A 17,900-nucleotide genomic window follows, 5' to 3' on the forward strand; every position below is an offset into this window, starting at 1 on the left:
AAGAGGGAAGTTTATAATAATTGAATGCTTACATCAAAAAATTGGAAAGGTACCAAATAGACAAACTTTCAATACATCTAAGGTGTGGAGTTTCAAAAATGAATGAGACAGAACACAGACATCTTCACATAGGCAGTGTTCCCCAGATTGCTCTGGCCAGCACTTTTTATTAGAGGATACCAGCAAGTCTACAAGCTAGCAAGCACATAGGCGCAATTGGTGTACAACTTTAGGTGGGAAAGGAAACCAGTCTGGTGATCCATGACAGAGAACAGAGCAGTGGTGTAAATCTTCAAAGACAGGTCCATTCAAATGCTTGGAAGTCTACAAATTCTGGAAAACATCCCAGGTGCCAATTAATGTCCATTAGCCCCCTGCTGTCTCTGCATTCCTTTGAGGGCAAGTGTGCCCATTCCCCAGCCTCTTTTGGTGGAAATCAGAAACTGTGGCTATGCCTCTAATTTCAGGGGAGTGTCTCTCCTGAGAGACACTTAGGCAGCATCCTCTATTTCCCTCCTTTCTTTATTTTAAGAGTAGATCTAGATCAGGCATGCATGAGATGATGCATGTGTCAAACACAGGATGAGGACCATAATAATTGGTACCACAAAGTGCAGCAGCCATTGCAGCCAGAATCTCAATAGCCACCATTCAGGTTTAATATTTAAATGAGAAATTTCATTTTTGATGTTATCAATTTCCTTTTGAATTAAATTAGAATTATCTGTGATGTTGAAACAACACAATCCTGGAAATTATTGTGATCCAATTTGATGTTTAAGTAGTAAATAATCAATAGCAGCACAATTTTTTAATTTAATGAATGCATTTTTACATAGATACAACTTTAGGGATATAGTGGTTCTTTCTCCCTAACCCTCCACCCCACTCCCATCCCACCTCCCATTCCCTCTCCCATCTCCTTCCTCATTATGGATCATTTTTAGTAGGACTTCATATACAGAGGACCAACTCTATGCTAATCATAGATTTCAACAATTTGCCCCTACGCCAACACACAACATATAGAGTACAGTTTGGGGAGAGAATTTGCAGTTGATTCTCATATTACAATTCAATAGGGACAGAGGTCCTTCCTGGGGAGCAAGTGCACAGTGACTACTGTTGTTCCTTTAACAATTAACACTCTTTTTATGATGTCAGTGATCATCCGATGCCCTTGTCATGGGCTTCCAGGGCTATGGAAGCCTTTTGTGACCATAGACGCCATTGGTATTTGGACATAGCCATCAGCAAAGAGAATATTCTCTTCTTCCTTCAGAGAACAGTGTCTCCTTTGATGACCCTTTCTTTCCTCTGAGGTCTCACAGAGATCCTCCATGTAGGATTTTTTTGGTCAGAGTTTTGTCTTTCCATGCCTGAAATGCTCTTGCAGGCCTTTCAGCCTGACCAGGAAGCCGTACGGGTTGATTCTGAGGTCAGAGTGTTATTTACTGCAAGTCATTCTAGGAGTCTGCTGTGTGGACTGCTTCCCATGTTGGTCCTACCTTCCTTTTTAATTCTATTATTTTTACCAGGTACTTGATGTTATTTTTATTTTCACTTTTAAACTTAGACCAGTCTATCTGTTGCAGCATAATTTTGTAAAACACCTTCATGAATTTGAATTAACTCTAAATGCATCACTAATGCAGTGATGGCCTTAGCAGCTTTTTCTAAAAATAGGCAAGCTCTTCTAGGAAGATAGGTGATAACAATTCCAAAAACAGGATAACAACACAGGGTCTCCTATAGGTATCTTTACCTCAGGAGTAACAGTTGTTAAACAATAAGAGCCAACAGGGAGGGAAAAGCATAACATAATGATTAACAAGATCAAAGTAGAACTGTATGTAAGTTAAGCAAAAATAGTGGTAAATAAAGTCTCAGGAGTTTCTATAATGTGTTTCTGTTGTGCAGAAGCAATCAGCAATCAATGACTTCATATCTCCCCAGGTGGTCGATTTGTCTTGGGGGACTTGCAATGAAGTGGCTTTGTTTTTGATTCTTTGAAAGAGGGTGAAACAGTGGCACTGATTTTTGTCTTCTTTAGCTATAAAGGAGGAATTGTATCCTGTAACTGCTGGTGCCAACTCATGGTGTCTGTAGGTCAGACACAGTGGGTTGGAATCCACACAGGACCTGTAAGGGCATAAAACAGAAACAAACCCTCTTCCCTATGTTTGGAGTGGTTTAAAGCCCTTTGAGTTAGGATGGGGGGACTACTTATAATAAACTAACAGTCGTGGTTCTTCATGAGCTGGATGGAGTTTTGTGCTAGGGTTTCAGAATCAAGAGAGGTAGAATTGAATTTTGAAAAATAAGTTAAATGATTAAGTGTAAATAAAAGAATGGCCATTTTATGATTAATCTCCCCAGGAGTGTTTCCCCCTTTTCTTTTGTTTTTGAAGAACGGTTTTAAGCATATGATGGGCCTGCTCAGCAATGGCTTTCCTGCAGGATTATGGTGAATGCCATGAGTAAGTTTAATATCTCATAATTGACAAAAATGATTGAATGCAGAAGAGGTATAGGTGGGCCTATTATCAGTCTTTAATTGAATAAGTTTATCCATGACAGCCATGATTTTTCCTTTGGAGAAATAGTTTCTTTATAGCAAAGATAAAAGGAAATTTTTATGTATATTTTATATAATTCATATATTCTTTTTGCCACATTACAAACTTATACACTTTAAGAAAAAAGAAGTAGGGGGCACAAGTAACAAATCTTACATTATGGATAATGCTTTACTTGTCAAGATAAAACTAATGTAAATGGTTTATACCATCATCCTTCCTCCAAATAGATTTTTATAAACAAAAGTCTGGGCTTGATTTATTAAAAAAAAAAATTGAACACAATGACATAGCAAGTAGATTCTGTGAGATCTGAGCCTGGATCGAGGTGTAACTATTTTTAATTAGGCCTCCATCTGTAACTTGGGCCTGACCAGGCCCTGAACTCTGAGCCAGAAGTTCCTAAAAGTAAATAAATGAACTCCCCTTGCAATAAACTCTCCTAGCAACAGCTGATTAACAGATAACAGAGAAATACCTAGAGTTCCTGGTGTCTTCTCAGGGCAGATAAGGTGATTGATAGCTACCCAAGACCCTGAAGTACAGCAAGTACACCCCATCAGCTCAGACCCCATGTTTCGGCCAATCAATTCAAAAGGCATCAACCCCAAAGCCATCCAACCACCTTTAGTAGGTCTGTTCCCACCACTGGATGCACTAATCAATTCTAAGAGATGTCCTTTGAATTTCCCGCGGGATGAGATGATTTGCTAAATGGTACCATGATGTATAGAATGTCTCTGACACCCTATAAAAACCTTGTTAACTGAAGGGTCAGGGCTCTCAATTCAGACCCACTGCATCAGTGTTGATTGAGAGTCCAGGTCCAGACCTGCAATAAAACTCTCCTGTGCTTTACAGCAGTGTCGGCTCCTTGGTAGTCTTTGGGAACAACTGAACTGGGCATAACAATTCTCCTTTAAGTGGAGTTGTCCAAATGTAATCTGAATGGGTATTAATAATAACATGTAAATAAGAGAAGGATTTTGATAAATGACAATGAGTTATGTCCATTTGTCAAAGTTCATTGGCATGATGTGTGCCGGCCTGCAGCACAAAGAACCGGGTTTCCTGAAACACAAAGTGGGAATGGGGGAACAAGGACAAGGACTCAAAGAATGGAGCCAAGACAAGTCCTGATCAAGGCTCATTTATTCAACAAAGCCAGTAGTATTTAAACATGACCAGTTGTACACAAGAAGGAGCACAATAGATTTACATATCAAAAAGACTAAAGAGTTCGGATAAGGTTCTTCCTCTTAACAGAGGTGTGACTGATTATCTACATCATCTCTTGTGAGAAGTTCAGCAGTGAGATAAGGTTCTTCCTGTCTCTTCCTGGAATCTCCTTAGCCTAATTGTCTGTGTCTCCATTCATATGTTTAAGTGTAAACAAAAGGGGCAACTGCCTGTGGCTGCCCACAATGATGGCCTTGAGGGTTGACAGCAGCAAAAGGAAAATAATGAGGAGTTTGATCACATTGGGAAAAATTACAGATTGTTTCAGGAACATCAGGAAGAGGAATTTTAAACTGTTTATGGAGAGATTTAGCTGATTAATGAAAAATTCAGGACTGAAGAGGATCAGTAGGTAGGACACACACTTGTAAAACTTCATCCACATGTCTGTTGCCTTCTGAAAGAAAACCTGGTAAAGAGGTGTGACTGTGAATATAGCAGCATGTAAAGGGATTGGCATAGCAGAAAGTGTAAGGTTAATAAAAAAATGGCTAAGTAAATTAAGATCAATGGCAGTGTTATGGGAAAACAGCAGCAAAGAAATTATTATTACCATAGATTTTTGTCTCACATGGAAGAAGAATTTCCAAGCTGATAAGGCAAAGAGAAAAGCAATGTTTAAAGGTTTAAAAGCAAGATTTACTAGAGTCAAAGACCTCCAGCCAGAATGACATGAAAGTGGGCTGTAACAGAAGCAAAACCCAAGAGATTCCCTGGCACCAGCACCAGAGGTTTTTTAAGTACAATTTCTTAAGTACAATTTTAAAGGAAAAAAACTTGACAGATTGGCATTCAGTTAAGAGGCAGGGACAAAACCCATGAAAAGACCCAATTTACAATCCTTTTCTTATCTGGCTTGCTTATGATAAAACAAAACAAACTACAAAAAAAAAAATTACAAGGGTGGGATGCCTAATTTGTTTTCACAATAAACTGTGAGCTCTGGAGCTCCCTACTTGCCTGCTATTCTCATGGTAAATTTGTGAGATTCCAAAGACTGGGCAGGCAGGCAATTCTGACCTTGCTAAGGACGACTCTTTGGAGAAAGGAAGCATTTTACACCCCCAATTCCACTGAGACTACACTGATTGCCTATTAACCCATCTGACTTCTCACAGCAGGACTAATTTAAGCATGTGGTAAATGAAACAATAAATTATATCAAGAATCAGCAATAAGATTAAAGGGTTGATCTTTAAAGAACCCTAAGGCCAAAATAACTGCTTTTATTTAGATCTCCTGGGTTTTAATTTGGGAGATCATCCATTCTACCTTGCTGAGGGAACAGGGGCTATTTCTTCTTTTTGCAACAGGACAATAAGGTTAATGAAAAGTGTCCCAGGATTTCCTTGGACCTGGGGAACAGTCATGTGGGTCCTTTCTTGAACGATGAGCACTTCTTTGCCAGGATTGTTACAAAATGTGTGGTCTACCTTTATTTTTCATTAACAAAACTGTTTTTTTTAAATATGATTACTGGCCTTAAATTTAAGTAATTTTGTTGCACTAAAGATCAACTTTAAGGCAAAAGGATCACAGTTAATGTGCTCATGGTGGGGACCATACTTCCCACTCTGTTTCTTAAGCGTAGTATTAAGGTCCTGCATGGGAAGTTAGTGCACAGTGACTCATGTTGTTAATTTAACCATTAACACTCTTATGTGTGACATCAGTGACCACCCAAGGCTCTTGACATGAGCTGCCTAGGCTCTGAAAGCCTTCTGAATTTAAAGACTCTGTCAAAATTCAAACAAGGCCATAAGCAAAGTGAAAGTTCTCTCCACCCCACAGAGAAAAGTACATCCTTCTTTGATGACCATTTCTTTTCACTGGAGTCTCACCCAGGGAGGTTCTCCATGCAGGGACAACTTTTCCCACAAGTGTCCTGGCTTTCCACACCTGACATGCTCTTGTGAGCCTTTTAGCCAGACCAGAAGACCAGGATGCCTTTAGGGCTAATTCTGAGGTCACAGAGTGTTACTTAGAGCAATTGCCATTCTATGAGTCTGCTGTATGGACTGCTTCATATATTGGAGCATTTACTCCTCTATAACACTATTAATTCTATTGCTATGATCAGTTTAACAATTAGTCCCATCTATACGACCACTTTAAAACTTAATCCAATCCAATAGGATCATTTTAAAACTTAATCTAGGGCTGGCACCGCAGCTCACTAGACCAATCCTCTGCTTGTGGCACTGGTACCCCTGGTTCTAGTCCCCATTGGGGTGCCGGATTCTGTCCCGGTTGCTCCTCTTCCAGGCCAGCTCTCTGCTATGGCCAGGGAGTGCAGTGGAGGATAGCCCAAGTGCTTGGGCCCTACACACACATGGGAGACCAGGAGGAAGCACCTGACTCCTGGCTTCAGATCAGCACAGCGCACCTGCCATAGCAGCCATTTGGGGGGTGAACCAACAGAAGGAAGACCTTTCTCTCTGTCTCTCTCTCTCACTGTCTAACTCTGCCTGTCAAAAACAAAACAAAACAAAACAAAACAAAAACAAAACTTAATCTAATCTGTATAATTATATTAAAACTTAAGATGTCACTTTCACTATCTAGCCCAAGGGGATTTGAGATCCCATGGTGAAGTAAATTTAGTTGTGAAGTTACAATTTAAGCTTTTATTTTGGCTATGCTATTATGTAGAGAATGTTAGCCACTCCTTTCATAAGATCTAAAAATCAAACTGTACATCTTGGAGAATCCCTCAGCACAGAGTCAGTTTTCCATCTTAAATAGGGAATAGAGAGAAATGAGGGAACAGTGATTACAACCATTAAATAACAGCTTATGAAAATATTCACTAGGATGTCCAATGCCTTTTATACATTTTAATACATATGTTTGGAAATATCTCTTAAATATCTAACACAGTGTAGCTTGCTTAACCAGCAAACTTGAGCACACACATATGAAGCATTTTTAGTTTCTTTCTACAAATAGATTTAAAACATCTTACAAAGAGATTTAGGTCACATGAATCAAATGTATCTTTGATTAATTTTAGCAGTTTAAATTTATGAGCAATCTTTCATTTATAGGCTAATTAAGACAGAGCTCTTACTAAAATTTCCTATGTAGGTGTACAATATATACACACATATAACACAACATACAAGACAGAACAATGAAGCGGTTTTGTTAATAGTTTCCTAAAATCTTTAGCTGTTTTTTTATTATCATCAACCATTTAGAATTACTTGCTGCTCTTAATAATCTAAATTAGCCAAACTTTTGTGAAGTTGGCTTTATCTGTTTACAGAACTGTCCCAGAGTATTGAACACAATAGAGGTCATGGAAAGAGAGGTCCTTTTAAACCTAAAATGATACATTTAAACATAGAACCAACAATGTTTTAGTTTCATGAGCAGCAGATATGGTATATAAAACTGTGGATAACAAAAAATTTTAAGTAGCCATGTTTAAAATTACAAACCTATTAACCAATAAGAGGTGCTTGCTTACTCCATACAATATTTTTTTAAAAAACACTTATAGGATTTTGTAAGAGAAATAACCTTTTTAGGCCTCTGGGCCTTTCTCGTTAAAATAACCATCATATCTAGTAACACAAGATCATTAGACTTTAACCTTTAGACATTTGTATTGGTAGCATTTTATATTATCAAAATTTAAAATTTAGCACCACTTCATATCTTGATAGTACTTCTAATACAACCCAAATAGCCTGATGATTTGGTGTCTCTACAAGATGAGAGACATGTCCTTTGATATTTTCAGGGGCCTATCTGGAAATACCAAAGTCCAAAATTTTTGGAACTGAATTTTTGAATGCCTGCCAATAATGCCAAGAAGGCTCAAAATCCAAAATATCTGGTCGAAATAGGATCCCTTTACACCATGACATCATATAGACAAAATTTGATCATTGTTATAAGGTGATTATATGTGTTTCAGAATAAATATATATTTTAAACAAATCATAACCCAAATAAGAACTCAGCTGTTTTAAACAATTAGAACCTAGCAGAGACATTAAGATAACATAATAGATTAACTTAACACAAAATCTGCATCTCTTTGGTTGTTCCAAAAGTGATAAATAAAACCTTAAATTTAAGAGCTGGTATATTGAATCAAATCCCATAACTTGGATGTTTTAACAGAGTCAGAACTAGGGAAGAGAGAATAGCTTACTGGAGCTGGCTAGAAAACTGAGCAGAGTCACGGATTAAACAAAGCTTTCAAAAGGAGATGCTGCAGGTTTTTAAATAGATTTTTAGCAATATTTTGGAATATTTACTAACATATGCATTGTAAAGTCTTCATTGCTGTAACAGAGGATCAGATTTTAGTTCTATGTCAAATAGATGAATAGACATACATTTTGAAATAACCCTCTAGAATTCCCCACATTAAGACAACACTTTTTAAAATACAGTAACATCAAATTTCAAGCCTAGTTATTTCCAAGTGGTGTTGAACTATTTTCATATGGACAATTTATGAAAACATGTTAGCAAGCCCAAGTGGCTTTTCTATATAGACACATTCATCTCATTAGCTTTACCCAATTTTACATTTAGCACTTACACCTAAATGACTTATGATGCTGATAGTATATTATATTATATTATATCTCTATCTGAAGTTAATCAAAATCAAAACTGCATTTATCTATAACTAGTAATGATTATTTATTGCTGTTTTCATCATTGATTACCCATTTCTATAGCACTGGAAACCTTTTAAAATATATATTGCAAAATAAGTTTGGCACGTTACAAAGCAATAATTTTGAAGGCAGTGATTCTGCTGGATTCAAAGAGAGAAATTTTCTTGGTATTCAGTTACAAGGCAGGGACAACCTGTGACAGTAACTATAGGGTTAAATTGAAAAATCTTTCTCATCTGTGTCTGTATTTGGCAGCAGCAGGTTGGCATAGGAGCCTGAAGAGCCATGGGAGCCCAGGTTGGGGCTGATGGTAGTGCACGTTCCAGCAGGAACACCAGAGACAAGTTTTGGGGAACATGTCCATTTATTAACAGCTACATACGCTTTTTAAAGAGCAGGGAGAAGGAGCGTAACTAACTCAGGGGAATACTGACTATAGGACAGAACTGATACTGATACCAATATGCCTCTCCACTCAGCTTTTCTGGGGGGCCTAAAGGGCCAGGACCACACCTGGGAGCAGTTTACCTGATTGGCAGAAGGTGAGGGTGGGGAGAAATGTGCCTGGGCTCAGGCTAACTGCTGGGATGACCCAGAGAGATCTATTTTCAATTGACTTTATACCACAGTGCTGGCCCCATTTGCCCATTTCTTAACTGAGTTGTTTGTTTTGCTGTTGTTTTCTCTTTAAATTTTCCCTGAGACTGCACTCCTTCCACTTTGTTAAAACTATCTTCTAGTAGAGTAAAGCAGCAAGTTCCCTCCCTACTCTGCCATCCAAAGTAATCACATTGCTTTTATGATACTCAAATTAACCAGTATTTCTTGTATTTTTTAATTTAATAAGTCAGGCAGAAATGAAAGAATTTCATTGTGATCAAATAAGAGTGCATCAAACAATTAGACAAAAAGCTTACCATTGTGGGCTGGCATCGTGACATAACACATAACATTGTTACCTGCAACACTGGCATAACACATGGGTGCTGGTTTGTGTCCTGGCTCTTCCACTTCAGATAGATCCCTGCTGATAGACTGAGAAAAGCACAATCTTCTGAATAGTACAGATGAAATCAGAGGAAAAATAACCCCACTACATGAGAGGCCTGAACAATGCTTCCTTTGCAGTTATGTGCTCCAGTAGATGCTATGAGAAGGCAGTGTGGCCTTCATGCCCTGTGGTTCACACATTTTCTGCAGGCTGAAGAGAGTTAACTTATATTTGGTACCTTCTATGTGCCAAGAAGTTCAGACATCTCTTACTTGCCACTTTACCTAATTAGCTTCACCTGGAGCTCTGGGCTCTCCTGTCTTAGTTGGTTGCCTGGATACCCAACACATTCTGTGTCTACCTCCATCTTTGGGGACATATGAGCACATGGGAGAGTGAACACCTTCTGTGTAGCATGAAAGTAGCCATGGATGCACATGGGCATGTGTGAGCACCTTTGTGTACCAGGCACACATTGATGCATGTAATTTCTATGTGTAAACACATTTTTACCAGGCACATGTCTGTGTATTCACATGTACACAGGAGTACCTTCTGTGTACCAGGCACACATCCATGAATGCACATGTGCTTGTGTGAACACCTTTGTGTACCACACATCTGTGCATGTACATGTCTGTGTGCCAATACATTTGTGTACCATTCACATGTCTGCATGCACACACATGTATGTGTGTGTGTATGTTAGCACCTTTGTGTACTAGGCACATATCCATGCATGCACATGTGCTTTTGTGAACACTTCCATGTACCAGGCACACATCTATGCATATAGGTTTGCCTATATGAATCCCTATGTGTGCCAAGTGTCTTTACATGCAGCAGCCTCCCACACTCCCTCTGAGGGTGATACTACTATTTTTTCCATTTTTTAGATGAGCAAAAAGAAGAGGGTAAACCATCTTGACTAAGATACCTCAGCTGCAGTGAAGAACCCAACACTTCATTGTCCAAGCACTTAAGCCCAAGTACTTGAGTCCCAGTGTAGACCACTCCACTCACATAGTAAGTGACATATCAAATAGTCCTTGCCCCCAACTCATCTGTATCCCCAGCACTGATCCCTAAACTCTCAGGAAAGGATTCCCTCTTGTTGACTAAGTCACTCCCATCAGTGACAAATATTTGTCAAAATGAGAAATAAATTGACAAATTTTCTCATCAGCCATTTTGTTCAGTTCACCAAAGTTTGGTTACTGCCTCACTTCACTCAGGAAATCTCTGGTCCAACAATCGCTCTGTCCAAATGAGAGCTTCAGCAACGTGCTGATTTCCCAAGCTGCCTGCAGCATCAGACCTCACCCTCCTGCCTATTCAGGCTCTTTTCACTCTTGACTTTTACTGTTGCCAGTCTCTTCTCACCACATAAGGTCAAGAGGCTGTCTCCTAACACAAGACCATAAAGCACAGATTCTGAACTTTCTCCCACTGTCCATGGGCCACACTTCTTAAAACCTGAGCTTCTTTCATGATACCCCTCTCTTCTCATTATAAACAAGAATCTTAAGTCCAAATTCTTGGCCCTGAATCCTAGCCACCTTCACTCACTCCCACTCACTTTCCTTCCAAACATCCTTCCCTCAGCTTAGCTGTCACTGCCCCAGCTCCACACTTGGCTGTGCCCTGGACAATGCTACTGCCTCTCTGACTTCTGCTAGCATCCAACACAGGCCTCCACTCCCTTAAACCATTCCCTACAAGGGATTTCTCATGTATCTCAGATCTTGTACTCACACTTTTGCACATGAATTTACTTCTTAGAAAGTATTATTTAATAAATTCAGTTGCTTTCTAAAGTAATTGAGATCATTCTGAGTTTTATTATCTTTGTGTAAACTTGCATATAATTGTTATTGCCATTTTGTGGCATTTAATGTAGTTTTAAGATAATAACTTCACAATGCATATTTGCAATTCAAAATTTAGGAGGAAGGCATTGTCATATTCACTTTTTACATAAGACACATGAGCTCATGGGGTCTGTGCTATGGTGCAATAGGTTAATCCTCTGCCTGCAGTGCTGGTGTCCCATATGGGCACTGGTTCTAGTCCTGGCTGCTCTTCTTCCAATACAGCTCTCTGCTGTGGCCTGGGAAATCAGTAGAAGATGGTCCAAGTCCTTGAGCCCCTGCACCTACGTGGGAGACTGGGAAGAAGCACCTGGCTCCTGGCTTGGATTGGCAGTTCTGGCCATTGCGGCCATTTGGGGAGTGAACCAATGGAAGGAAGACCTTTCTCTCTGTTTCTTCATCTCACTGTCTATAACTCTACCTCTGAAAGTAAATAAATAAAATCTTTAAAACTAGACACATGAGCTCTCAAAGAGGTTAAGTTACTATCCAAGATCACACAGCTAGTAGATTGTAGACCCAGGAATTGAACATCAAAGGCAGTGTTAAGATGGAAGTTTATAGCAACCAGTGGCTACATCAAGAAACTTGAAAGACATCAAATAAATGATCTAAGGATGTATCTCAAGGACCCAGAAAAACAAGAACACACCAAACCCATACTTGGAGGAAAGAAATAATTAAAATTAGAGAAGAAATAAACAAAATTGAGGCCAAAAAATATAGAAAAGATCAGTGAAATGAAGAGCTGCTTTTTGGAAAAAATCAAAAATATACACCATTGGCCCAACTAACCCAAGAAAAGGAAGAAAACCCATATTGAAAATTGGAGATGAAAAAGGATTATAATGAATATCACATATAAAAAAAGAATCATCAGAGCCAGCACATGGCATAGCAGGTAAAGCTGCCACCTGCAGTGCCGGCATCTGATATGGGTGCTGGTAAGAGAATGATAAAATAATATCACTTATGAACATAGATGCAAAAATTCTCAACAAAATACTAGATAATCGACACATCAGAAAGATCACTCACCCAGACAAACTGGGATTTATCTCTGGTATGTAGAGATGGTTGAACATACACAAATCAATAACTGTAGTACATCACATTAACAAATTGAAGAATCAAGGCTATATGATTATCTCAGTAGATGCAGAGAAAGCATTTGATAAAATACAACATCCCCCAAATAACTGGAAGTTATATGAGGGCAGAAGCCATTTTCTCCCTTTCATGTCTTACATCATCCCTCACTCCATCCCAACATCAATGGTGGTAGTTCAATATATACGTTCTCTAATATGTACCATAGCAAGTAAATTAAATGTGTTCCTAAAACTTATCAAGATTTTCCTGCATGCTAGCCTCTATTTTAAGCACTTTAGAAAGATTAACTCCGCTATTTCTCACATAAATCTTAAGAATTATAGAATTTTATTACCCACATTTTACACATGAGAAAAAAGATTCATTAAGTAAGCCTGTTAAGGAAAAGGAAACTGGCAGAGCCAGAATAAAATCCCAGGTGGTTGAGTCCATGTTCCATGCTACTACTCAACATTGGCTCTGAAGGGGCCTATTTACTGAGTTTTGTAACTGTGTGGCCAGGTTCTAATAACCTGAATTCTGTTTTGGAAGAGCTCAGTTCTTTGTTTCAGCTGAAGTTTCTGTAATTTATTCTTTCCCACAAATATAGAGCATAATCAAGCCATCTGCAAATGTAAGAAATGTGCAGCTCTGGCAACACAGAAATTCAGTTCCTTGTGGTTGCATTCCCATGGGCGTCAGTGAGGCTGGCAGGAAAGCTGTCCAACCCCAGGATGGCAAAGTGTGGGCTGCCACAAATGAACTGCAGCTCTGCATCTCATTGTTTATTCTCTTCTGTTCTCCCTCATCTATCTCTCTGCCCCTCCTTGCCAATATGAATCAGGAATTGTCATTTCTCTGAAGCAGCAATGCTTAACATACTGTGAGGCCTTCACTGGGATTTAAAATTGGGAATGTATACCATTTTGGAAATCTGGAATGCACATCATAGGAAGCTAAAAATGCAGCTGGGAAGGAGGCAGAGGGTGAGTGTCCTCAGCAGCTGCTCTGAACCCTGACTGCACATTGGAATCACATGGAACACAATTATAATAATACTATGCCTAGTTCCCACCCCCAGAGACTCTGACCAGATTGAACTCAGGTTTACCCTGGAGATCAATGTGTTTTAAAAGCTTCCTAGATGATTCTAACATTCACCAGGGCTGAGAATGTCTGATCTAGGGTATGACTGTTGTGGTCAATGTTCATTCACAGATGTCTTTCTTCAAAGGTGAGCAGAATCCATGTTATGAATCACCAAGTTCAATTTGTATGCATCACTGCAATCTCAGAGACATTGTGTGTGCTTTGTTCTAAGCCTGGTGTGCCCAGAGGAATCATTCATTTCTGGAAGTATTGTAATCTAGAATCCAAATTCCAGCCCACCTGTTTGTCTGAATGTGTGGCTCCTTTTATTGATGAATCTTGGATACCTGGCCCAGGCAACCATCATGGAAGCAATGTCTTCTTTTTAAGCAAGCACATGCTAGAGTAGGTCAGGTCTGGCCAGCACTCACTATAGGACAGTTCTGCTCTCTGAGCCTACAAAGAGAAGGAAGTAGGAGACTTTGAGCATTTTATTTCAACCTAAATGTAAGCTTCCCTAGGGATGTGCTGGACCTGGTTATTACTGACTCATTAGAGTTAATTGTGTGTATTTTCCTCTCCTCTTCACTTTCAGTGCTTTTGTGTTGTCAGTAGGTATATATATACCAGAGAAATATGCAATAGCTTCTTTTTTTCTTCTGGGAGTCTGATTGTTAAACATGAACATGCCACTGCATTTACCCAGAAATAGCTCTCTAAAGAGAAGTGAAATGTAGGCAGTGATTTCTGGCCTTCAGTCTCCATGTTGCACCTGTTTCTGCAATGTGCTCACCACCTTTTCTCCAAAGACATCCAGGAATTATCAAGTTTCTTTGCACATCACACATATATGTAATCATATCAAAATTATCTGAATATTTATTTAGAATAAAGTATAAAAGTCTTAGAATGACTCAAAATGTGACATTATCAGGAAAATGTGCATTTTGACAAGGCTTACACATTTAAATAAAATGATTGAGTCTCACAAGGAAATATGAGACATCAATCAATGTATACAGTGAATTTGGGAAGAGGCTCTAAGGCCTTCCCTGCATCCATGCAACTTCCTAAGTGGGAAATTGTCACCTCTGCCAAGTGTGTAAGACAACCCTATTTATTCTCCAACATGAGTCAAGCCACTTTGCCTTCCTTCTGTGAGAATGCTTCTCTACAACCATTCTGTCAGCTACCTTGAACTTCACTATTCTTGTGTCATCACAACAAGCTGTTGAGGACATAGACCAAAATGGGAAGAGCTGAAGTTCAAACCCTGCAGTTCTAATGAAATTGGTACTGTGGATTCTATTAGTCATGATATCTGGCTGGCATCAGTGTTACTACTTCAAAGCCATGGTCCTTCAACCCATGGAACTGAACATGTCTTGGGATTCCTCCCACTTCCTTCTCCCAGGATAACAGTAACAACTACTGGCAGTCAATTATGAACCAAGCACTGTTCTATCTCCTTTACATATATCTTATTTAATTTTCCCCCAAATTCTAATTATTCCCATCTTACATATGTAGAAAATAAGGCATAGGTTAATTAAGTAATGAGCTCAATTAAAAGCTGAAAACTACAGAGGGAATTTGGGTTTTTGAATACGGTTGTCTGACTCCAGAGCCCATTCTCTCAGCTATCCAATCACACAAACTCATATATTGATATTTAATTATAGTGCTTGTAGTCTGTTGTTTAGGTATCATACACTACTTGGCACAGAGTGACATATCTGAAGACCTTGTCAAATTCCTTTTTAAATATTTGTTTTATTTATTTGAAAGGCAAAGAGAGATGGAGAGATAGAGATCTTTCATTCACAGATTCACTCCCCAAAGGCCAGGGCTGGGCAAGACTGAAGCCAGGATTCACGAGTTTCTTCCAGGTCTCCCACATGGGTGCAGGGGACCAGTCTTCCACATGGGTGCTGCTTTTTTAGGTGCATTAGCAGAAAGTTAGATTGGAACTGGAGCAGCTGGGATTTGAATCATTGGTCATTTGGGATGCTGACATTGCAGGTGGCAGCTTAACCCATTAGGCCACAATGCTGATCCCTTCTCATCTTCTGACATGCTGTCAGCATCTCTGCAGGGCAACTTCCTTTCCTGGTGAAGGTGGATGGGATACGAGAGCTCAAATTTTTCATTTTGTTGATGCATGGAATATTTGTGCACACTGTTTTTTTTTTCCTAGAAATGAATTTAATGACAACACAACATATGAAAACCTATGGGATACAGCAAAAGCAGTGTTTAAGTTTAGAGCAATTAGCACCTGCATCAAGAAATTGAAAAGGCATCAAATAAATGATCTAACAGTGTACCTCAAAGACCTAGAAAAATAAGAGCAAACCAAACCCTAATTAATAGAAAAAAGAAATAATTAAAACTAGAGAAGAAACAAAATTGACACAAAAATTAATAAAATGAAGAGCTGGATTTTTTAAAAAATAAACAAACTAACTAGAAAATAAAGGGAGAATACTTAAGTTTTTTTTAGAGTTATTTATTTTAAATTTTAAATTGTGACACAAAGAGAGCATGCTCCCATCCATTGGTTCGCTACACTCCTGAAATCTCCACAATAGCCAGGAGGCCAAAAGTGGGAACTCAATCCAGGTCTCCCACATAAGTGGCAGGAACTTGACAACTGGCCTGCTGTCTCCCAGGGAGACAGGAAGCTGGAGTTGGGAGCTGGGAGTCAAACCCAGGCACTCTAATGTGGGAACCTAATTTTCTAAGTGCAATGCCAAACACTCCTATTTAATTTAGAGTAACATATGCCTAGGGATGATAAAGAGTAGACTAGGAAATGTAGCAGTCCACATTTAACATGCAACTATTAAATCACTTATAGTCCCCATCACCTTTCTGAGAAATGGTGGTAGTAATGGATGTCTTACCTAGCTTGGGCAAAGCAATATAAGAGATCACCTTCAAAACAAAAAGGTAAATTTATATAATTACTATGCTGATTTTGGGGACAGATTATGTGTGACTTGTGTATTTCTAAAGCAGAGAGATTAGTTAGCCCAATTAATAATTACTCAAATAGGGAGACAGTTATCTGGATACTCTATTGTGCTATGCTGATCAAAAAAAGGTTCACATTTCCTTGGTTTTCCTCTTCTCATTTCTAATCTAGTGTGATGAAAAAGTCAGTGGTTTCTTTTTGCCTATATTAAAGATGACAAGTGTTTGATTCTACCAGAATTAATTTGCAACTAAAAGGAAACATTTCTTGGAACCTTTCATTGTTACAGTTTAAACTTTCTTCTAAAACATAACTTTCTATAAGTTAAAATTAGCATCTTCATAGATACTAGCCAAGTCACTTAATCAAATATTAATATCAAAACATGATATGAGGAAGTTGGAAATTTATTTATGTTTCTTATTTTGCTGTAGAGCTGCTGCTTCACTGCATAAAACAGCACCAGCAAATGCAGTATATTGCACAAATTACGATACTATTGTTCTTTCTCTGGCACTGTACAACTAACAAAAACTGTTGTGTATTCCCAGTTACTTCCAATGGAAAGATCATTACATATTTTTTTTTTAAATAACAAGCTGTTTAATATTAAAGCAGAAAGGTACTGCCACAACGTGACAGAAGTACAGCTTTAACCAAAAACCCCCTCACACACAATGATGCATTAAATGCTATTTTTATTTAAGCAAGGCACCCCTACTTGTTCTAAAACATGGGATGTGCTACCCCATTGAAAAAGCAAATGAGAAGATTTTTTTTTCCTATCTAGAGCTGGTTTAAATTCAAGTGAGGCCATTAATGTCCTTACCAATCTGGACTGCTGACACGTTACTCCACAGTTCTGAGACTAACACACACACTCAAGGGTCACCCAAAACCAAAAAACTGCGGGGTGGGGGTGGTTCAGACAACTTTTAAGTTGAGACTAGAATCTCCCCTTACGTAGACAGGCACCAACGTTAAATGCCTTTAGCACAAGGCTTTAGAAAGGCAAAACATTTCTAAAGACATAAAACTGTCAAAATGTATGATTTACACTAACCCGTGATTTTTATGCTTTATTTGCTGTCTTTTTAATTCCTACTCCTATCTAAGTCATCAAATACAGCTAAAATTAAAAGTATTCTGCCAGACCACACTGGTTCAAAGGTCTGAAACCTTCCTTGCTTTGGTGAGCATTTGGTTAAAATAAATCATTATTTTACTCCATGAGAAGTATTATATCAGAGTTCTCAATTCATAGGCAAAGAAACAAAACCTCATACAGATTATTTTAAATGGGAGAGAGATTTTAAAGAACTGTGCTAAATAAAAATATGCAGTCTTCATAATGGGTAATATCCTCTATGAAAACAGTTTAAATCATATAAAGACCAGTTTTTAAAATCAAATCCTGAA

Source organism: Oryctolagus cuniculus, chromosome 21 (assembly GCF_964237555.1).
Source record: "Oryctolagus cuniculus chromosome 21, mOryCun1.1, whole genome shotgun sequence".
Lineage (NCBI taxonomy): Eukaryota > Metazoa > Chordata > Mammalia > Lagomorpha > Leporidae > Oryctolagus > Oryctolagus cuniculus.